The following is a 23,954-nucleotide window of genomic DNA, read 5'->3' as shown; positions in this document are numbered from 1 at the left end:
TATAACAAGCATCTCATGAATGAAAATGTTTCTTATATGGTTCTACAGTCCAAAAATATTAAGGCAGAGATGTTTCATCTCTATCTACTGTGGTTGAGGATTCGATCGCAGCCGGCCGGAGTGGCCGTGCGGTTCTGGGCGCTACAGTCGGGAACCGAGCGACCGCTACGGTCGCAGGTTCGAATCCTGCCTCGGGCATGGACGTGTGTGATGTCCTTAGGTTTGTTAGGTTTAATTAGTTCTAAGTTCTAGGCGACTGATGACTTCAGAAGTTAAGTCGCATAGTGCTCAGAGCCAACCATTCGATCGCAGATAAATACTTGTGACAAGTAAGATTATGAAGATGACTGCTGCTAGTTACATTCCCAGAAATTTAGGTTGTGCTCTTAGATTCCTGTCTAACTGCATACTCGGAAATCGCTACATATTCAGAAAAAATGGTGAATTATTTCTGACAAGAAAAAATATGAAGGTCACTGTCGGTTGTTTCACTCACAGCAATTTCGTCTCCAACAATTTCATATTTCGTATTTTAAACACACAGATATTACGAAATCATTACTGAGGATGTGCGCTCTTACGTGTAAGTAATAACGAATATTGCAGAAAAATCTTAACTTACACGAACGTGTTGCATACATGAAGAGGAAAAAAAAAATTCTGCATCCACCCATGCCTGAACCCGTGTTTTTCCGTATCGCCATTCCTCGCGCTAACCACTTGATCACACCAAACAACAGCACTACCTAGTGCTCTGTTCTTGTAGTATAGTGTTGTGGAACATAGATTGACTTCGTTGCCAAACGGTGCTGCATAAGTCATAAATGCGTGATAGTTTGGAAGGTTTCCAATATCAGGCTTCACATAATTGCTTTCCATTGTTACTTTAAAGTTGCAAACACGTTTCAATTATTACTAAGTAATCCATTTGTGGGAAAAAGTTCACAATGGCACTTTAAACGTCAGTTCACATTCATGTAATATATGAAAGCAGAGCAAATGTCTTGATATTTAATTACCTTTAAACTCTTATTTGCGTAAAAATAAGACTATTTTGAGAGAATATTGACCGAAAACGTTTCTTTGATGTAATCATTCACAGTAACAACCTAACCTAACCATATTTCTTACAAAGGAAAATACTCTGTTATGAACTCGCTTTCAAACCGGATGCGTCCTCTGGTGATTCTTTAATAACACAGTCACTAAATCCAAAGCTAAAACAGCTAAATATGTTTAAAATAACAAATGATAGGTGTACATAAACCACAGCTCATCGACCGACAGGGCCAGACCGAAATCCTAAACCTCTCGGTACAATTGTCTTAAAATCGGTTGGAGGACCGTTCGGTAACAAGTCTCAGAAGCTTACTGAATAGGATATTTCGATAAAGAACAGAAAATGACGTCACTACCGAAACTAACCTACTACACCAATCGGTATGAACGATACAGAGCCGGCCGCGGTGGTCTAGCGGTTCTAGGCGCTCAGTCCAGAACCGCGCGACTGCTACGGTCGCATGTTCGAATCCTGCTTCGGGCATGGATGTGTGTGATGTCCTTAGGTTAGTTAGGTTTAAGTAGTTCTAAGTTCTAGGGGACTGATGACCACAGATGTTAAATCCCATAGTTCTCACAGCCATTTGAATCGGCCCCTGGACATCAGAGTAAAAATTTGCTGTCACACTGTGTTGCAAAGTGTGTCATAACGCTAAGAGGGATTGCAGGTCCAACATTGCCTTAGAGAAGAGCGGAATCGTCCGGCAGATATTAGCGGCATCAAAAATCATCAAGAATGTCGACCCGTTGCTCACCACATTTCGCACTGTTCTTTTCGACGGTAAATTCGTGGGTATCAACGCCACAACGGAAAGGGTAGTTTCATTCACACCTTTTATGTAACTCTTGAGGCCTGTTAGCGTCTATAAGGTGCGGCGGTGTGTCTGAAATATTCGTTCGGCCACCCATAAGAACAGAGCGGGATTTCGTTCCTGGGTGTCACAGTTTTGACCATCGCAGTGTCGTCAAAAGAAGATGGCAAATGTGTGTAAGAGAAAGTGTGACGACGTTCTTACAGTGTGACGCATGCTCTGTGACAGATCAAATGAATACGCAATTGCGAATAAGGACTACCATCAGCTGTAGAATGGAATGACGGCAGTGAAAATCTGACCGGACAGGGACTCGAACCCAGTTTTTCCGCTTATCGCGAGCAGTCGCCTTACCAGTTGGCTATCCGCGCACGACTCACGGCCAGACCAAAATTTCCGTATATCATCAACCATGCATCTACGACCTGTACTCGTACATCCATTATGTATACTCCGTTGCAGGTGAGACATGCATGCATGTCCAAAGGAACTTTGCATCGTAATTAGAATGACACAGGAACCGCAATATCGCATCCACTGTGAGGTTGGCTACAATCGTGGTAAAATTTGGTGCCAATGTGACAATAAGCCACCTAATGCCGCACGTAAACCTCTGAGCTGTGACAATTTCTCGCCGTATGTCGACACCTTCCTGTGTGAAGCATCGTCGAACATGACGATGGGTGCCACGATTTTGTACCATTCCAGAGGAATTTGTAGGCACCTTTGAAACAAATAACCAACTCCTGCGTCGCGTCGGAGGGAATTACGGGATTTGGAAAAAGTGGCAATATAATCGTCTTCCGCAGTTTACGTAAGATATTTCTATAACATGTTACATCGTAAATCATTTACTAAACTCTGCGAACAGCCAATGCACTAAATATCTAAGAAACATGCGGAGTGAATTTTTAAGATTATTATGCAAATACAATGTAGCCAGTTTCATAGCCCGTGAGCCACTGATTCTCACACGCAAAAAAGATTATAATTACTGTTTTCGGAATATTTCCTTCTGGGATAAAGTATTTTTAAAATATTTTACAAATATATCACAATAAATATTTTATTATTAGGAGCTGTCGGGAGTTTCTGAATAAGTGCATCATTGACACACAAACTTTTCCTTACAGTTCGTTCAGAGTCTCTGGGAGACTCACAAGCTGACAAAAAAAAAAAAGTTGATAAATCTTCCGGCTTTTCTTTGACTTTTTCTTGTTCTTCCGCTAATCCGACTTGGTAAGGGTCCTAGACTGCCAAACAGATGGTGACAAAGAAGCAAAGTTTCTCATTTAGAGTCATAGCACCTGATAATCTCCACTTTATTACCAGTCCCACTCCCGAAATTAATTTTCGCAAAAATCTCAAACTAATAAATTACAAGAAGCACAGAAGTAAATTTTATGTTACTGTAGAATTTGACTTATTAGGATTTTCATAACTGACCACGGAAATACGATTATTACATTTTTTTAATATTGTTCCAAGTACCTCCCGCCCCCCCCCCCCCCCCCCCCCCACCTAGCCGTGAGTGTTTTAAGGCACCGTTTCCGGGACGGGGAGGCGGGTCGGCTCCGGATCGAATCCGCCCGGCGGATTAATGACGAGGGACGGTGTGCTGGCCATCCTGGATGTTGTTTTTCGGCGGCTTTCCACATCCCACTTAGTCAATATAGGGGTGGTACCCCAGTCTCGCCTTAGTCACGCGACTCGCAAACACTCTGCCGACATTTGCACACTTTCACGTGAATAACACTGCACACACACACTTGGGGGTACCGTCAGTCCGGGCTACTTAACACAACGCAGACTACTTTACACGCTTCCCGCTAAATTCTATCGAGGGAGAACGTGGCCGGTTTTGGTAGTTGTGAGTAAAATGGTTGTTTTGGTAAGACTTAGTGAACTTTACTGGAAGGAAAACCGTGCCTTTGTTGTTTGTATATCACTCTCCTGGATGATGATACAACCAATTGACGGGACCTGAGTATCTTTATGTATTTTCCGTTGGCTAGAAACTTTCAGTGCTATGTCATACTTATGTTGTGGTTGAGAGTCTTATTTGTATGAGATGTAGACCAACGAGACCTCGACAGCTGCTAACTGTAGGCGAAATTCCTTGTAGGATTCCGTGTCTCAATCTGCAAAAATGCAATCCTTACAGCCGACCGCAGTGGCCGAGTGTTTCTAGGCGTTTCAGTGACCGCTACGGTAGCAGGTTCGAATCCTGCCTCGGGCATAGATGTGTGTGATGACCTTAGGCTAGTTAGTTTTAAGTAGTTCTAAGCTCTAGGGGACTGATGACTTCAGCTGTTAAGTCCCATAGTGCTCAGAGCCATTTGAACCATTTTGACGACAAATTCAGCAGACCAGCTCCATTGTATTCTCATTGTAAGATATTAATAAATTGTTGAATTTTAATTTTTCTCCTCTTATGGTGTCGCAAATTTGTTCTGGCTTTTCAAGGTTTTTAATCGTTTAAAGCAACTGTAGCATTGTATTTTATTGATTATGCACTTTGTAAAATACTTCCAGAGTAGGGATGATGTCATTCTGTAATACAACTGATGTCAGACGACGATACTCCGCAACTACCATATAGACCACACTGCAAATACACGAGTAGCGTCTAATAGCCCACGTCACATCTAACAGGTATATCATTGCCTCAGCAATGCTGTGTCAATTCTTATGTCATGTGTTTGTTGCTCGTTTCTGTCGACATTGTTATTAAAATAGCGTTGGTTACTTTCATCCGTTTCCTACGGCAATGTAATATCTCAAATCAATGAAAATTTTACAGATGAAAATTACTCATTCTTTAAGGGGTAGGTTTAAAAACGAAAAATTGTAGCACCTCTGCGATGTATTATTCAGTTTTGTATTTTCATCCACTTATTAGTAAAAATAAATACGCCTGCTGTGAACGACATAAATACAGAATAATAACTGTTATTCAAACTAAATGGTTCAAATGGCTCTCAGCACTATGGGACTTAACATCTGAGGTCATCAGTCCCCTAGAACTTAGAACTACTAAAACCTAACTAACCTAAAGACATTACACACATCCATGCCCGAGGAAGGATTCGAACCAGCGAAAGCAGCAGTCGCGCGGTTCCGGACTGAAGCGCCTAGAATCGCTCTGCCACTGCGGCCGTCTCAAACCAAATACCGGTGTTGTTTTTAACTGGTCGCTTTTTCCAATCCAGTATGAATATCAGGTGCACAATGTGTGCTAGCGCCTGAGGAGGGCATATTACATACTGAGAGTCCGGTATTACTTCTATTTTGTGACTCTCACCTGTATCATGCATAAGTGTTATTAATGTCTGTTACCTTACTTTCCCCTGTGTTGGAATTTCTACCATTTTTCCTTATAAATGTATCACTCCACCTCTATGTGTGTACATTTCGTGTCGTTCACCAATGCCTGCGATTATTCGTGTCCAACGATGTCTCTGTTACACGTAAATTAAAGGGGGATCACTGGTGTCATCTGTAATGGGACATTAAGCCTAATCAGTGGCGACGAGTGAAAATGTGTACCGGACTGGGATTGAAACCCGGGATCTGCTGCTTACTAGGCAGGTGGGGTAGCCATTGCAGCATCCGGGACACAGCGTTACAGGAAATGTACGGACAATCTCGACACTCCTCACGGCCGATCCACACTGCCACCGAGAGCTACTCGTCCGCAGTGGCTGTCCACTATACTTCTGTTCGCTACTCAGAGATTACCACAGGAAGTCGGACGTACAATCGCACCAAAACGTATTGGCACACGTGCGCATTTATCGTTGCTGGTTAGAAACGCCGCACCTTCCGGTAAAAGCATATGTACGTGCTACCTCACATACCAGACATTACAATTCTGTCCACGGTGCCTACCATTAACAAAGAAATGCAGTGTTAAGGGCAAACATGTATATCCTCTGCACAAAAGAAGTATGGCACAGAGCGTAGCTACTCGGTATGTTGCTGGGTTTTCAGGTACCGGAACTCCATCTGCAGGCGCAATAGACAGTGCGTGTTGTTGACGGTTCAGTCGCTAGTATGTTGCTGTATTGCGCGATAGTGGTCAGCATGGGGCCGAAGAAGAAGGAACATTCAGTGGTGTTGCGTGAGAGAGTGGTATTGCTCCATTCACAAGGGAGAAGCTATCGACAAATCGGAGCAGAGGTGTCTGTTAGCTACACCACGGATGAGCCATCATTCATAAATATAGACAGACTGGAACAACAGTGAATAAGTGTCGTCCTGGACGTCCAAAAGTGCTTACAACCTGAGAGCGTCGCCGTATCATCGCACTTGCTCGGAAGGAACCTGCTACAAGTGCAGCAACTATTGCTGAGGTTGTTCAGACAGCGTCCGACAAGACGGTTAGTGTTCAAAACTATACGAAATGTGTTGAATGAGGCTAACATACGTGGACGTTGTCCCAGGAAAAAGCCATACATATAGGAAATTAACCGGCAGGAACGCCTGCAGTTTGCCAAGGACTACATCAGCAAGTCGATGGAGTTTTGGAACACTGTGATATTTAGCGACGAATCGATGTTCGATGTGTTCGGATATGATGCAAGAAAGAAAGTTTGGCGCAAGCCAAATAACCACCTCGACATGCATCCCACAGTCAAATAGGGTGGGGGCGGTATCCATGGTCTGGGGCTGTATGGTGGCGCCCGGCGTTGGAAATATTGCTATAACCCACAGTACAATGGATCATATGAGATACATCGACGTGTTGCGAGGTAATTTACACGCTAGTGCACAGAAATTGAGCCTTACTTGTGTCTTTCATTTCCCGTAAGACAACGACCCAAAGCAGCGCGGGATTAGCCGAGCCGTCTAGGGTGCTGCGGCTGGTCCCGGCGGAGGTTCGAGTCCTCCCTCGGGCATGGGTGTGTGTGTTTGTCCTTAGGATAATTTAGATTAAGTAGTGTGTAAACTTCGGGACTGATGACCTTAGCAGTTAAGTCCCATAAGATTTCACACACATTTGAACATTTTGAACAACGACACAAACCATTACGCCATGAAAACCCGGGAGTGGTTACTGTACAATACCCCCAGAAGGATTCTAACACCACCTCACAGCCCTGATTTGAATCCCATTGAGAACATGTGGGATCATCTCGATGCACAAGTCAGAAAAGGCGTCCGTCCGGTAAAAACGACCTCAAGAAAGTGCTTCTGGGAGAATGGTCGAAAATTACCCCTGATATAACCCGGAATCTAAAACAAAGCATATCTAGGCGTTTAAGTGCTCTTATAGATGCTAAAGTGATGCACACTAGTTATTAGAAGGTGAACATCAATTAAGAAAACGAACACACTATCCGATTCATACGCGTGTGCCAATACTGTTTTGGTTGTAGAAGAGCGATGTTTATTTTCATAACACTGTATGTTACTTTACGGACAGGTAATTTGGACATAGTTGTAACCTATGTAATGTAAGGTGGCACGTGTCTGGGATCTGTTCTGAAATATGTGTTTAGTTTAACCTACAATCACTAAAATGTAACTGTGCGAATACTTTTTGGTGCGATTGTATTTGCGCATTCGTACTTGAAGGAAGGAGATACATTGCCCAGCTAGGCTTGTCAGATATATCAATGCACCGTGTCTGTCCGGAAAAAAAACAGACACCATGCACAATCTACAGCTGCGAAACATTATATTTAAATTAAAGGCGGAACATTGCTGCAGCTGAAACGGGATTCGAACACGGTATCTCATTCTCATGAAGCCTAGTAAGCAGGGAGAATCTTTTTTGAGAATTTATTTTATTTATTGCCAAATTACAGACCAGTTACCTGATGTTTAAAACAGGTCATACATCTTACAATTTTGGTTTTTCATCTTTTTACAGTTTTCTTTTCTTTTGTTTTATCTACAACATTTACAATGAATGATACTTTTCAAAATAACTATAATTTAAGGTTGAAATATAAATAAAATTTTGTTGTTTTTTTCAGAAGAATATAAAAAGAAGATAGGATAGAGGATAGATTTGTTAGTACCATCACCGAATGCGACTGACGCTGAATACCTTGGAATGGTTTCTTCGAGCCGTTGACCGCCAGTCACACGTAAACACACACACACACACACACACACACACACACACACACACACACACACACAGCAGGGGACCCCGAGTTCGAATCCCGTTCCGGTATACATTTTCGCTCGTCGCCGCTGATTCCACTTCATGTCCCGTTGTAGCCGGTCGGAGTGGCCGAGCGGTTCTAGGCGCTACAGTCTAGAACCGCGCGACAGCTACGGCCGCAGGTTCGAATCCTGCCTCGGGCATGTATGTGTGTGATGTCCTTAGTTTAATTAAGTTTAAGTAGTTCTACGTTCTAGGGGACTGATGAGCACAGAAGTTAGGCCTCATAGTGTTCAGAGCCATTTGAAACATTTTTTGTCCCGTTGTAGATGACAACAGTAATCCATCTTTAATTTACGTATATTGTTTCTCAGCTGCAGATTCTGCTCGGTGTCTGTTCTTTCGAACAGAAAAAGTGCATTCATATAATTGTCTCTGTTCCTTAGCAGTTGTCAAGTAGTGTATCTACAGCAGCTACATGTGATAACGCTCGCTGATACTAGCGTCATAAGGGGTGTAGAGCCTGCACTGCACCAGAGTAACGCGGTCAGCGGCAGAGACAATTGCCTGTCGCCGCTGCAGCGCTGTCGGCGGCGTCGCGTGTAAACAGAAGAGCGTCGCCGACGTCGCCCTGTTGACCGAGCGGCAGGCTTTTTAATAAAGTTCTTTATCTGGGCGTCTCTTGTTATTACGCGCCGTGCACGGAAGTCGGTGGAAGGCGAACCGGTGGCAGAAGGTGGTGGCGGGGGGAGGCGGGGATTGGAGGGGGAGTAGAGCTGATTAGTGGGCGGCGGAGCGCAACGCGGCGACCTCCCTTCCCGGTGCCTGGTGCCTCGTGGCGGGGAGATTCAGACGTCGTCCTTTTATCACCGGTCGCGGCCGTGGTCGCCTCCCTCACTGCACCCCCACCTCCTCCCTCTCTCTCATATCCCCGACCGACGGCCATCTCCTTTAAGGGCGACACAGAGGATTTATGTCATAAGGGAAGTTGGCTAGTTTCTGTCGCGCCGGCTTTCGCACGTGGCTGCGTCTCCGCTGATGAAATACTGCGGGGGCGATCGTGGCACAACGTGCTCGCGTGGCAGCGCCGGCGCGGAATTACTTTCTGAGATGAAAATTTCACTCTGTAGTGGAGTGAGCCCAATTCAGAAACTTGCTAGCAGATTAAAAGTTGTGTGCAGGACTAGCACTCGGATGCGTAATGGCCATTCTCACGGGCAATACCCCCACTGGCTGAGATATGACGTTGATCGTGACAGCTTCGCTTCGACCAGACCCTCCCCCACCTCGTCCCCCAGTCATACACAAACACTTTCTTAGAATTTCTGCTGCATATTTTCCGGGACTAATACATCCGGAATAAGTGATATCACTTAGAAATGGGTTAACGAGAGGCAAGGAGATCGTTTTCAGCATCATTCATTTAATCTGCGCTCTTTTAAAAATTTGTGGCAGATGAAATTCATGTACTGGGGCGGGACTCAAATCAGGCTCATGTCGTCAGTGCTAAGCGACAGTCATAATCCATCATTTCCCTGTTCTTCTTTTGCTACCATAACAATAAGTATTTCTCCCTCTTTACGAAAGTGGTGAAGATGCAAGAAATGTTAGTTCTACTTTGTCACTGAAAGTAATAAGACGCTATTTACTAACTTGATCGCCATTATCACATACCTGCAATTGAAATGGAAATGAGCGTTTGGCGTCATTGGCCGGGATACGCCTTGCGGGGCAGGACCGGCCGCCTTGATGCAGGTCTTATTACATTCGGCGCCACATTGGGCGACCTGCGCGCCGGATGGGGATGAAATGATGATGAAGAAAACACAACACCCAGTCCCTGAGCTGAGAAAATCCCCGACCCAGTCGGGAATCGAACCCGGGCCCGTAGGACGGTAATCCTTCACACTGACCACTTTCTTCTTTTTCATGGCAATCGCTCTATCCTGTTTTTTTTTTTGTTTCTTATGTTATTTTTTATTTTTTATTTATTTTTGTAATTGTAAATTTTTTCTGCCAACTTTCTTTTTATATGGAAAAAGGGGTCTTTCAGTTACGACAAACAAAATTAGAATGTACATGCGTAGCAACTACAGAACAAGAGTTCCTTCTAAACTCTGTAATAGAGTTTGAAACTAATAGTATGACGATACATAATAGAGAAAGAAAAATGTAACCAAATCCCGCACACAATTCCATTAGCATGGCCCATCTGCGTACAGATTCCATGTTCCAAATTGATAAAACATTTTGCAGCGTGTGGAGCTCCATGCCGGCGGTCATCCTCTGCCCGGTACTCCCCAACTGCGAGGGGCATTATGGAAGACACTGCGCAAGTAGTTCGCAAATAGCTGTCGATATCGGGGTGTACACTCAAGTATGCTATGGATGGCCTGGAGAAATTGCCAGTAATCAAGTAACGTCTTCTCATCATCCCGAAAGAGGTAGTATATGGACATGCCTTTAAACCATGTGAGAGCGTGAGTCTTCGCAGGTGGAAAATAAGTATCCTCTGGATAAAGGAGGAGCCGTGGCTCAATTGTGCAATACGTAGGTAGCAGGCGAGGATCTTCTGCACTAACAGCCATACTTCTGACGCCGATCCACGTGTTAAACGGTGTTCGTCAATATCCACGAGGTGGCAACGTGGGCAAACGGGGGAATCCGTCATCCCAATAACGTACAGCCTTTGTCGTGTTACAACCTTCCCATTCACCACCTGGTACGACGCGGCTACCGGAGCGGACACATACTTGCAATTACAAGACTACATATGAAACCAGGAATATTGTTCTGGAAACAAAATTGTTTTCCTTTAAAAATATACAGAAAACAGAATAACATCTCAGATTACCTCACTGCGTTTATTTTCACTGGTTCATAACAGTATTCCGAGTATTCTCTTGCATTTAAATGTACTTTTATTCTCTTGTCGTAATGTTAAGCACGTCCCGGTTTCATACGTAGTATTGTAATTGCAGGCATGCGTTAATGCCGGTCAAATTAACTGAAAACGTCTTATAACTTTTAATGATAAAGCAGAACCAACATTCTTGCATTTTCTCCACCTTTCTAAAGAGGAAGGTAAAGAATTCACAGAGAATAAAGAACAAGGTGGTGTGTATTTGTTTGTCGACTGGTAGGAAGTTTTCGATAGAGTCAACTGAAGTGTAATGCTGAAAATTTAAAAAGTTGTTTGTACAAACCGCAAAGATAGAAGGTTAGTAAAGGAGATGCTTGAAAATCAAAACTTGTCTCAACAGGGACTGACGAGACGGAAGGGATGGGCGGTGGAAGTCTTAGATGGCAACGACGCTCACTGTCACCGAAACTATTCAACATGTATGGAGGAGGACTAATCGGTAAAGCCATATAGGATGTAAGAAGCATTCTAATTGGAATAGAAAGGATGAAGACTACCGTAGTAAGCAATTAACACACGAAACTGATCCAACTAACACAAAGGTGGCTTTATTCATAAATCTCTGAACAGCATAGGAAATAAACCTCTCGTGACTCCACACGTAACAAGACGGAAGGATCACACAGAATGTGCGACATAAGCGATACACAGAACAACTGCCGCGAGCGGTTCAAACTAAAAGAACACAGTGGTCGTGAGTCACCGCTGTTCCGCGCATATGTAGGAGTGAGTCGGCGGTAGATGGCGCGGCGAAGACCGTGTCGAGTCTACGTTTCGAATAGGCGGCCTCTTGTGGCCGGGCCGCGCTGATAACAGTTGGCGTTTGATTTAACTACACACGCGTGGCGACACAACGTCCCGCACACTCACACTTATACGAGGTGCATTCAAGTTCTAAGGCCTCCAATTTCTCCAATTTTTTTTCTCCGGACTGGAAAGAGATAGAAACATGCGCATTGTTTTAAAATGAGGCCGCGTTCATTGTCAATACGTCCCAGAGATGGCAGCACCGTACAGAAGATGGAATTTTACCGTCAGCGGCGAGAATGAGAACTGTTTTAAATACTTAAAATGGCGACGTTTTCCTTACTTGAACAGCGTGCAATCATTCGTTTTCTGAATTTGCGTGGTGTGAAACCAATTGAAATTCATCGACAGTTGAAGGAGACATGTGGTGATGGAGTTATGGATGTATCGAAAGTGCGTTCGTGGGTGCGACAGTTTAATGAAGGCAGAACATCGTGTGACAACAAACCGAAACAACCTCGGGCTCGCATAAGCCGGTCTGACGACATGATCGAGAAAGCAGAGAGAATTCTTTTGGGGGATCGCCGAATGACTGTTGAACAGATCGCCTCCAGAGTTGGCATTTCTGTGGGTTCTGTGGACACAATCCTGCATGACGACATGAAAATGCAAAAAGTGTCACCCAGGTGGGTGCCACGAATGCTGACAGACGACCACACAGCTGCCCGTGTGGCATGTTGCCAAGCAACGTTGACACGCAACGACAGCATGAATGGGACTTTGTTTTCGTCGGTTTGAAATGGATGAGACGTGGATGCCATTTTTCAATCCAGGAACAAACCGCCAGTCAGCTCAATGGAAGCACACAGATTCACCGCCACCAAAAACATTTCGGGTAACCGCCAGTGCTGAAAAAATGATGGTGTCCATGTTCTGGGACAGCGAGGGCGTAATCCTTACCCATTGCGTTCTAAAGGACACTACGGTAACAGGTGCATCCTATGAAAATGTTTTGAAGAACAAATTCCTTCCTGCACTGCAACAAAAACGTCCGGGAAGGGCTTCGCGTGTGCTGTTTCGCCAAGACAACGCACCCGCACATCGAGCTAACGTTACGCAACAGTTTCTTCGTGATAACAACTTTGAAGTGATTCCTCATGCTCCCTACTCACCTGACCTGGCTCCTAGTGACTTTTTGCTTTTTCCAACAATGAAAGACACTCTCCGTGGCCGCACATTCACCAGCCGTGCTGCTATTGCCTCAGCGATTTTCCAGTGGTCAAAACAGACTCCTAAAGAAGCCTTCGCCGCTGCCATGGAATCATGGTGTCAGCGTTGTGAAAAATCTGTACGTCTGCAGGGCGATTACGTCAACGCCAGTTTCATCGATTTCGGGTGAGTAGTTAATAAGAAAAAAAATCGGAGGCCTTACAACTTGAATGCACCTCGTACTCTAACGCACTAGCAGCAGGATATAGCAAGTACGAGACACTCAGACGATCAATCAGTGCTGGCAGAATCATAAAAGGAACTACTGAACCTGTTGAAGAGTATTGCAAAAGGGACAAGGTTTATGGAAAGAAGATAAGTCTCGGAAAATCAACAGTGATGAGTTTAAACAAGGTTGGTTGGTTGGTTGGTTGATTGATCTGGGGGAAGGGACCAAACACCGAGGTCATCGGTCCCATCGGATTAGGGAAGCATGGGGAAGGAAGTTAACCGTGCCCTTCCAGAGCAACCATCCCAGTATTTGCCTGAAGCGATTTAGTGAATTCACGGAAAACCTAAATCAAGATAGCCGGACACGAGCTGGAACCGTCGTCTTCCCGAATGCGAGTCCACCGTGATTAAAGAAGAAGGAAGTTCCAGTTAATATATTCTTAAACCGAGAAAGACAGAAGAAAAAACCGTCTTCTACCTGATAAATTTAATTACGTGAAACGAAAGCTGCATTGAAGAAATGAGGGGGAGGATATCTGTGGGAAAGAGAGCGTTTGAAAAAGTGAAGCAGTTATCAACATCAAAAAGAATTCCACTGGAGGTGGGGGGACAGATCTGGTACATGTTACGCCCGTAGTGTATTATTATATTACAGCATTTGAAATGAAAGAAGAAACATGTTATACTCTAAAACTAACTAAATAAATAAATAAAAAGACACATCACGAAGGAATTATCCAAATGGTACGGAAATCAACAGATGTGATGGAAATGCACAGCCAAACAAATAACTGAAATTTCACAAAAATTGGATGATTTATTCAAGAGAAATAGCGTCACAAGTTGAGTACGTCAACAAGGTGTTGACCAGCCTTAGGCCATTATACGACCAGTTATTCCGCTTGGTATTGACTAACAGAGTTGTTGAACGTCCTCTTGAGGGACATCGTGTCAAATTCTGTCAAATTTGCGCATGAGATCGTCAAAATCCGGAGCTCGTTTGAGGGTCCTACCCATAATGCTTCAGACATCCTCAAATGCAAATGAGCGTTTGGAATCGTTGGCCAGGAAGTCCCTATTCGGGGAAGTTCGACCGCCGAGTGAAAGTCTCATTTCAGTCGACTTCACATTGGGCGACTTGCGCGCCGGTAATGAGGATGAAATGATGATGAGGACAACACAACACCCAGTCCCTGAGCAGAGAAAATCTCCAACCCAGCCGGGAATCAAACCCGGGCCCGCTTACACGGGAGTCGAGCACGTTACCACCCAGCTAAGCAGGCGGATGCAGACATTCTCAATTGGTGAGAGATCTGGCGACCTTCCTGGCCAATATAGGATGTTTCAAGCACGAAGACGAGCAGTAGAAACTCTCGGTTGTGTGGAAGGGCATTATCATGCTGAAATGTAAGCCCAGGACGGCTTGCAATGAAGGACAACGAAACGGAATACAGAATATCGTCGACGTACTACTATGCTGTAAGAATGCTGCAGATGACAACCAAAGAGGTTGAAATGAAATGAAATGAAAAGGAACCCCAAACCTGTCTGGGGCGTCTTGAGACGCGTCTTCGGCTTCGTATCTTACTGAGTGTCTTCAGTGACGAGTCCCACTTGAAAGGTCCCAATGACCAGCTTAGACTTGTCTCTGGACACCCCAGACAGCGGTGGGATGTGAGAATCCCGACTGTCACCCGACGTATTGCCCGACAACCAGGAGTGTCGTTTCATTTCGTAGCTGGACACCTTTCGTTGTTATCCGCAGCACCTTTACGTCACAGCCGTACGTCGACGGTATAATACTCCCCGTTTGGTTGCCCGTCGTGGCAAGCCATCGTCGGCTTATATTTCAACAGGATAACGCCCATCCTACAGGCGAGAACTTCTACTGCTTATCTTCATGCTTGCCAAACCCTACCACTGCCACCAGCGTTACCATATCTCCCACAAATTGAAAATGCGTCTACGTAGGTAACGTAGCCTCTAATATTCGTTCTGCTGTGAAGGTGGTTCAGCAAGGGTTCTGGACCCGAAGCAGAACCTGTCAGAAGAGTTGCAGGTGTGGAGCATCATCATGCAGTAATATAAGAGGGTAGTTTTATTATACACTACTGGCCATTGAAATTGTTACACCACGAAGATCACGTGCTACAAACGCGAAATTTAACCGACAGGAAGAAGATGCTGTGGTATCAAATGATTAGCTTTTCAGAGCATTCGCACAAGGTTGGCGCCGGTGGGGACGCTTACAACGTGCTGACATGAGGAAAATTACTAACCGATTTCTCATACACAAACAGCAGTTGACCGGCGTTGTCTGCAGGATTCTTTGTTGTGATGCCTCGTGTAAGCAAAAATGGCTCTGAGCACTATGGGACTTAACTGCTGTGGTCATCAGTCCTCTGGAACTTAGAACTACTTAAACCTAACTAACCTATGGACATCACACACATACATGCCCGAGGCAGGATTCGAACCTGCGACCGTAGTCGTCGCGCAGTTCCAGACTGTAGCGCCTAGAACCGCTCGGCCATTTCGGCCGGCTCGTGTAAGCAGGAGAAATGCGTACCATCACGTTACCGACTTTGCTAAAGGTCGGATTGTAGCCTATCCCGATTGCGGTTTATCGTAACGAGACATTGCTGCTCGCTCTGGACGAGATCCAATGGCTGTTAGCAGAATATGGAATCGGTGGGTTCAGGAGGCTAATACGGAACGCCGTGCTGGATCCCAACGGCCTCGAATCACTAGCAGTCGAGATGACAGGCATCTTATCCGCATGGCTGTAACGGATCGTGCAGCCACGTCTCGATCCCTGAGTCAACAGATGGGGACGTTTGCAAGACCACAACTACCTGCACGAACAGTTCGACGACGTTTGCATCAGCAAGGAGTATCAGCTCGGAGACCATGGCTGCTGTTACCCTTGAAGCTGCATCACAGAGAGGAGCGTCTGCGATGGTGCACTCATCGACTAACCTGGGTGCACGAATGGCAAAATGTCTTTTTTTTTTTCGGATGACTCCAGGTTCTGGTTACAGCATCATGATAGTAGCATCCGTGTTTGGTGACAACGCGGTGAACGCACATTGGAAGCGTGTATTCGTCATCGCCGTACTAGCGTATCACCCAGCGTTATGTTATGGGGTGCCATTGGTTACATGTCTCGGTCACATCTTGTTGGCATTGACGGCACTTTGAACAGTGGACGTTACATTTCAGATGTGTTACGTCCCGTGGCTCCACCCTTCACTCAATTCCTGTGAAAACCTACATTCCAGGAGGATAATGCATGACCGCATGTTGCAGGTCCTGTACGGGCATTTCTGGATACAGAAAATGTTAGACTGCTGCACTGGCCAGCACATTCTCAAGATCTCTCACCAATTGGAAACGTCTGGTCAATGGTGACCGAGCAACTGGGTCGTCACAATACGCGTGTCACTACTCTTGATGAACTGTGTTGAAGCTGCATGAGCAGCTGTACCTGTACACGCCGTCCAACATCTGTTTGACTCAATGCCGAGACGTATTAAGTCCGTTATTACGGCCAGAGGTGGTTGTTCTGGGTACTAATTCTCAGGATCTATGCACCCAACTTGCGTGAAAATGTAATCACATGTCAGTTCTAATATAATATACTTGTCCAATGAATGCCTGTTTATCATCTGTATTTCTTCTTGGTGTAGTAGTTTTAATGGTATGACGAGTTAGAAAACAAGATGGAGTGGTTTTTTATAGTTAAATTAAAATTCCACTGGGCAAAAGTGATTTTCAGGAAAAATGTAATCCTCGTATCACGTAAACTATGCGAGACTGGATAAAAACTAGTTGAATATACGGTACTTACCATTTACGCTGATAATTCCATCAATGCTGCCAATCTTATCTGGTCTATTGGCGCTGCTTGTCTATAAGCTTCCTAGTTAATATTCAGGTGGTAAGCCGTGGTCCTCGGTCTGCGCGCGCGCCTCCTGGTGGACGGGCTCCGCCGGCAGCTGCCGTCCATTCCGGCGCAGGGGCGCGCGGCAGATCGGCGCTAATCGCCGCACGCGCCGCCCCCGCTGGTCCATATTGGCGGGACGTGCCCGGCATGGACACCACGCGCCCCGACAGGGCCATCGCCTTCCATTACTCATTCGCCTCTCCGTTCGAGGTGCTACTTTCCAAACTTCACGACGCGATAGGTCTCCCTCGTCGGAAAGGACTCCAGATACCTGCAGACAAATTTATGGTCGTCCTTCAATGTCCTTAAGATTCTCCTGGCGGTAGCAGGAACGTTGCAGCTGCGGTTAATCAATACCCTTGTTACCTAAAGGTATACGTGTCTGCGAAGCAGCTGACTATCTTTACACAAAGGACGTTCACTAACGAAAGCGACACACATTTTCCTCAGCCAATTTCTGTTGAAAGAAATGCTGTGTTGTGGGTCATCGCGGACTATTTCCGCTTCAGGTCCTATATCTTATTGAAGTTCCAATAGATTGTGGCGCTATACGAAGCCTTCAAAATGGGGTCTGTAACGGAGGTGCTTTCGAAGCGACGGCTGTCATTGAGTTTCTTTTGACAGAAAGCCAGAGAATCGTAGATACTCATAGTATGTCTGCAATAACTTGGCAGTAAACGAAAGCACGTTGCGCCGTTGGTCGAGGCGTCTGTCATCATCGCAACAAGATAGCGCAAAGCAATCCGGTTTCCCGCGAGCGGGCCGTCACACACAGCTGTGAATTCTGAAATGTTGCAATCGTGCAGACACTCTCATTCGAGATGATTGACAGATCACATTCAAATACCTCACTGCTCACATGGATGTGTCTGTTCGTAGTGCTGCGAACCCTAGAGGAGCTCTGGAAACTGTATTTGACTGTGTTCCCTCATACACTCTACAGCTCGGATCTCCCAACTTACACCAGTTTGGCCCAGAGAAGGATGCACTACGGGGGAACTAGTACGTGAATGATGAGGAAGTTAATGATGCAGCAAGACAGTGCCTCCGACGTCGACCATTGGAGTGGTACCATGCGAGCGTACAGGACCTCCTAATCAGGTGACGCAAGGCCGTCGCATTGAACAGAGATTATACTGACATATAGGGTTTTGTAGCGAAAAGAATAGGGTATGATATGGTGTGCTGGAATCCTGAATTAAACTATTTCGTTTTCAGAAAAAAAATTCGTTGTATAACTTGCTGATCACCCCTCGTACCTTGCAGACCGTCTAAATCCACTATGACAGGTAAAGCATCTTTCACGGTTTTCTATCAAACTGTTTGATAACAGCTAAGAATAAAACTGAACTTCATTTTCTCCACATATCCCTGTTGTCCCACGTACACATTCTGGCCCACGCGCGCGCATGCACACACGCGCACACACACACACACACACACACACACACACACACACACACACACGCACGCACGCACACACACACACACACACACACACACACACACACACACACACAGAGAGAGAGAGAGAGAGAGAGAGAGAGAGAGAGAGAGAGAGACGGAATAAAAGTCCCACAGTGGTAAGATGGCAGTATTCACACACAAGAAAAGCAGCAGTTGCAACGGCCACGATTTAAAATGTCTTCTTGCCTGCGGCACCGCCAAGTTGCGTCCGAAGATAGGTTGACTGGTTCGTGGCAACGTTACGTTCTGTATTACTTAAAAATCACTTTGCCAATTTCCACTGCACAGAACACTTCAGGCGCCTCTACAACGGGCCAGTTTTTCTTGGTGTTGCCCGTTTTACAATACATCTGTAACAGGACTCTAGTTAAGAGTTCCGCTCTGCCAACACTACGGATTGGTAGCTTTGGTGCAGTTCATAAATGACGTTGCAAATCGTAGGGTTACCGGTAGTATTCGTAACTTTGGTAGGGAACGGAACATAAATGAATGTGTAAAAGAGAAACAGGTAGCCGTCGACTTCTCTTTGTTTGTTTGGTTCTTTATTTTGCACATATTTAGAATCGCACATCATTCAGTGTTAATCCACCGCGTATTTTATATCCTTACAAAATGTAAATTGCATTATATAAGTAATAAAAATTATTTTATCCCTTAACTTCTGTTCTTTTATGTAACAAAAGCAATTATTTTTGATGCAAGTACGATTTACGTCCACAAATAAAATACCCCGCTCTACAGACATTACGCCCCTTGACTTTTTTCTGGGGCTATATCAAGGACAGAGTCTTAGTCACACCAGTTGCTGACGTCGACGATCTTATAAGGAGAGCGTGGTTGTTAGTTTTGGGTATCGTGCAATGCTCGGTACCGTGGTCAGAAAGAGTGTCTGTCCTTTCGAGGAGAAGGGCCGGGCACCTGCAAAGGCTACTGGGCCAGCTGCAGTGACTGTACCTGTAATATGCCAAGATTTTCATATAAGTGATCGATTGGTCATAAATCGATCACTGTATAAGAGTTTTGGTTGGGTTTGTTTGCGTTTAGTGTGCGTTACAGATTTCCTTCATTACCGGTTGGTCGGCTAGTTTACGTCTGGCATTGCCAGTTAATTTTGCTACGCCGCAGAGGTTCACTAGTATTTTTCATGTTCCTGTATTTTGTTATCCATGGGTGACTAATTGCCCCTGTGTGGTAGTGTTTTTGGGACATCAGTAAGTTTGGCTGCTATAATATCCTCAGTGCGGCTGCACAGTAGCGCCCGTAACTGTTGCGCGAATACATTAGGCATTGCGATTAAACGACGTAAACGAACAGAGGCGCAACTTTGTAGTGTGCGATATATTGAGATTTTGGATCGGGCAGAAAGCGTGCTCCAACTGCCGAAGCAAATTAACGGCTACAGCTCGCGTAAAGCGGGAAATCCGAGTTCAAGTCCTGGTGCTGCATATATTTTCAAGTTTCGTCATTCAATTATTTCAGTGCCCAAGTGCACCAGATGCCGACACCTTCCTCGAAATATTAGTAGGACATTATCACTAGGACTCTGACGAACTGAAAGCTATGTAGCCATTTAATTATTAGGAGAACTACTAATACTAATTGGTTTTCAAATTGGAAATTACGTTTACCGAGAAACTGTACGCTTGTCACAAAGCTCTTGTCCTTCTTTGTTAAAATATTGCACTGCTATTGTAGTTCCTGTCACTCCGTGGGTAGTTAGTTTTCACTTCAGCTTTGCCATTTTTCACAATTTATTTTCTTATTAAGGACTGTTCACAGTACTGGTTAACTTGGTTTTCTGCCACACAGTTATTTGCTAGAGAATGGCTTAATAGTTTTGACGATCACCCTAAAAAAATCTTGATAAGGGTTATCGATAGTTACTTTTCTATGGATAATCACACCATAGTAAAATACATAGCTAGTACACCCTGTTGAAATTTTAAATCTCAGTCAAATATACACGTTATTTTCCCTTTTTTAGTAGCATAGTATCTAATTTCATAATGTACGTAACAATGAAAATAATTTCATTTCTGAACAATACGTCAAATAAAACGATAAAAAACATACAGCAATTACATCAGCAAAAGGTCAGCGGCAAAAAAGTAAATTAAATTTACGTGGAATACTACGTGAAATATCAAGTGTACCTGGTAATAATTTCGCATCCATGAAACAAATTTTTTTTCACTAATTCTTTTTGTATGTAAATTTTTACTGTTCCACAGAATTTCCACTGAAATAAAACTGATACCCTGACGGGAGCAGTTCATAAAATACATAAATTTAAAATAATTATTTCAGAGCAATATTCCCAGTACGATAAGTTTCTGACATTATTAAAAAAATTTTCTCGGAGTCATTTCAAAATGTTGGCATGAGCGACAAAGTGAACTGACAGTTTGTCACCTCCATGAGTACAGATATTTGAATATTTATTGCTTTTAAAGGAAGATGGTAACACAAATTCATGTATTTTGGAGGTTCATAACTTGTAGTGGAAATATGCATTAACAACTTTCACCAAAGCAGTAATTGTGCCCTAAACAGTGGAGGGACGTGGATGCGTGATATTCAAAGGATGGAGACAAAGCTCCCGTATTGTTTACATTAACGAAGCCTTTCATAGCAAGGCTTTACACTAGTAAGTTTTGCAGTGAAATTTTTTCGCCGTGGAACAAGCGATTGATTTTAGAATAGGTAACTTTCAGAGGTGGTAGCAAAGGCCCAAAATTTAAAAAAAGTCTTACAATCATGGGCTCTGCGATGCATGCCTTGGTGCTATGGGCACTTGTTCAATAGAAGAGACATGTTTCGCAGTAGCATACAAGAACAAGTACTCGTAGCTCCTCAGGTATGCATTGTAGACCACATGTTTATTGGAGGTTTTACCTTGTCTTGGTCCATACTAACACCTCTGAAAGTTTCCTACCCTATAGTCCTAGCAACAACAGAACCAGTACATGAATTCCTCCGACAGAGGTATCAGAACAATTTTCGTTCATAACTTTAGAGACGTACGTTTTTGGTTCATGGACCCGTGCCTCAAATTGATACATTTATCCTTCTCCATCATCCTAAAAAGTCTATAACATTATCGCGAAATCACCCTGTATGTACATACATATACAGGCCCCGGCACCTATAACGTTGACTCTCTGTAGCCTCGATGGATGAGATCTCCGGGCATGAGTTCCTATGTAAAAGTTGATCTACTAAGCCCTCTCTACAACCTCTACAAGTGTGTAACAGGAATTGTGAAACACCCTGTAAAATTTGCCACATTTACAAGTGAATTAAATATATTCCACTTTTCTCCAAAGCTGAACTCTTGTCTTTACCACTGGGCAAAATATTTCCAACAGTGCTGTGCACGTAAAATGATGCTTTGCAGGGCCTGGACTTACGTTCGTTCTTTGGCTACATTCAGTGACACTTTCCCGAAATATGGATTAGTCCGCCATTTATTGCGTCCCCGAGGTGGTGGTTGAGAACAGAGTAAATGAGAGAGCAAACCTGTTGTTTCTGATTTTTGTGCTTAACAGAGCCCGGGAAGATTGGGGGGTAGCCACTTTTAATGCTATTTGTTCGCTTGCATTTAATTCAATTTTGAAGTTCTGTTAACTCATGGGATGAATATTGGGCGAGGTACTGTTACATAGTTCATTAGTTAATCTTTCACATATCAGACCATGTGTATTGTGTATTAAAACGGAGACCTAGAAATGACGGAGAGGCTTCGTCCAGACATAGTTCTCAGTGGTACACAACCCAACACCTGGCCACAGCAGTCCACCCACCCCACCGCCGCACCACACCGAACCCAGGGTTACTGTGCGGTTCGGCCCCCACTGGAACGCCCCCCCCCCCCCCCCCCAAGGGACTGTCTCATACCAGGAGACTCTAGCACCAGATGTTTGCGTGGTAGAGTAATTATGGTGTACGCGTACGTGGAGACAGTGTTGGCGCAGCAGTCGGCGACATAGTGTAACTGAGGCGGTATAATGGAGACCAGCCAGCATTCGCCAAAGTAGATGGAAAACCGCCTTAGAAACCATCCACAGGCTGGCCGGCACACCGGACCTCGACACTAATCCGCCAGGCGGGTTCATCCCAGGAACTAGCACTTCTTCCCGCTCGGGAAACAGCGCGTTAGACCGCGCGGCTAGCCGGACAGGCCTTACCTTACCTTAATAAAATAACCTAACATTGCATGTTCACTTAATCATTGCTCTCGTTATATTCTTAAAGCTAACATTAACAATTTTCATCTCTGTAATCGGAGACACTCTGTAGGTGCTCTAGATAAAAATCTTCACTATTACAAAAATTTCGTTGCACAACAAATTTATCTTTGTACCTGATGATGGCGTAACAGCCGAAAACCAGTTTTTGAAATAAATGAAACATATTTTATAATATTGCACCAATGTTGTGTGTGTTATCATTAATAATGTATAAAATATTCTACGAAGAACCGACGGAATTGTCAATCAATGTAACAGAAATACTGTTTTCTACTAAATGTCATATACCTGACATATCGTACGCTGAAAATATTTTAAGAAATATATGTAAAACATTGCATAGGACTTGATAACGAGAAATAATGGTTGATTACCGGATACGGGTACCAATAACAGGATTATATTCGATGAACGCTATTGTAACGGCATTTGTAGGAAGCCAAACGAAGTGACAATGAAAGATAATTGTGTTTGACATAACACAGTGCCGAATGTGCAAATAAACCTGACCGCCATCTCTGAAATCAATACAGATGTACACCGTACACCGTATCGATGTCTCACTACAAATCAAAGTTACTGCATTGTTTTACGAAACAACAACCCAACAAATCCCATTTAGTTCATATATTTTCCGTAGGAGGTACTACGTCTGCGACTGTACGGAACTAGGTCACGAACTATCGTGGGTGGTGCTGCTACCACAGCACTTGTTTATCGTTGCTAACTTTCCTTCCGTCCAGACTGAAAATTGCATGCACTACTGAAGTACAAGCATAGGGGTGCGGAAACTTTCTGCATGTGTGCACGACGTGGCGGCACTGAGCAGCTAAGTAGCGCTAAGTGTCTCCGTCCTCGTGTGATCCACTTAGGTTTCCTCGCTATCGAAGTTCCTTGTTTACCCTTCAGATTTATACAAATGTGAACGTAAAAATTACGCAGTTAAAAAGGCTCTATTTCAGTAAGAGCGTGAAATACGCAGCAACAACAACAACAATAGAAACAGAGATACGGTGTCAGATAAGTACACCTGCTGATGATAATTACCGGATACCGTAATCACCCCCCAGGGGTCGCCTTGGGCTGCCCGATGGGTCACCCCCAGAAGCAATCGCTGTAACCCGATCTGTCCGCGCGAGCTGTTCACCAGTTCATTTCAGTAGTTGGACGATGAGCAGCGGACAGTGAATGG

This window comes from Schistocerca cancellata, chromosome 3, assembly GCF_023864275.1.
Source record: "Schistocerca cancellata isolate TAMUIC-IGC-003103 chromosome 3, iqSchCanc2.1, whole genome shotgun sequence".
Classification (NCBI taxonomy): Eukaryota; Metazoa; Arthropoda; class Insecta; order Orthoptera; family Acrididae; genus Schistocerca; species Schistocerca cancellata.
Note: the sequence above shows the minus strand (reverse complement) of the source record.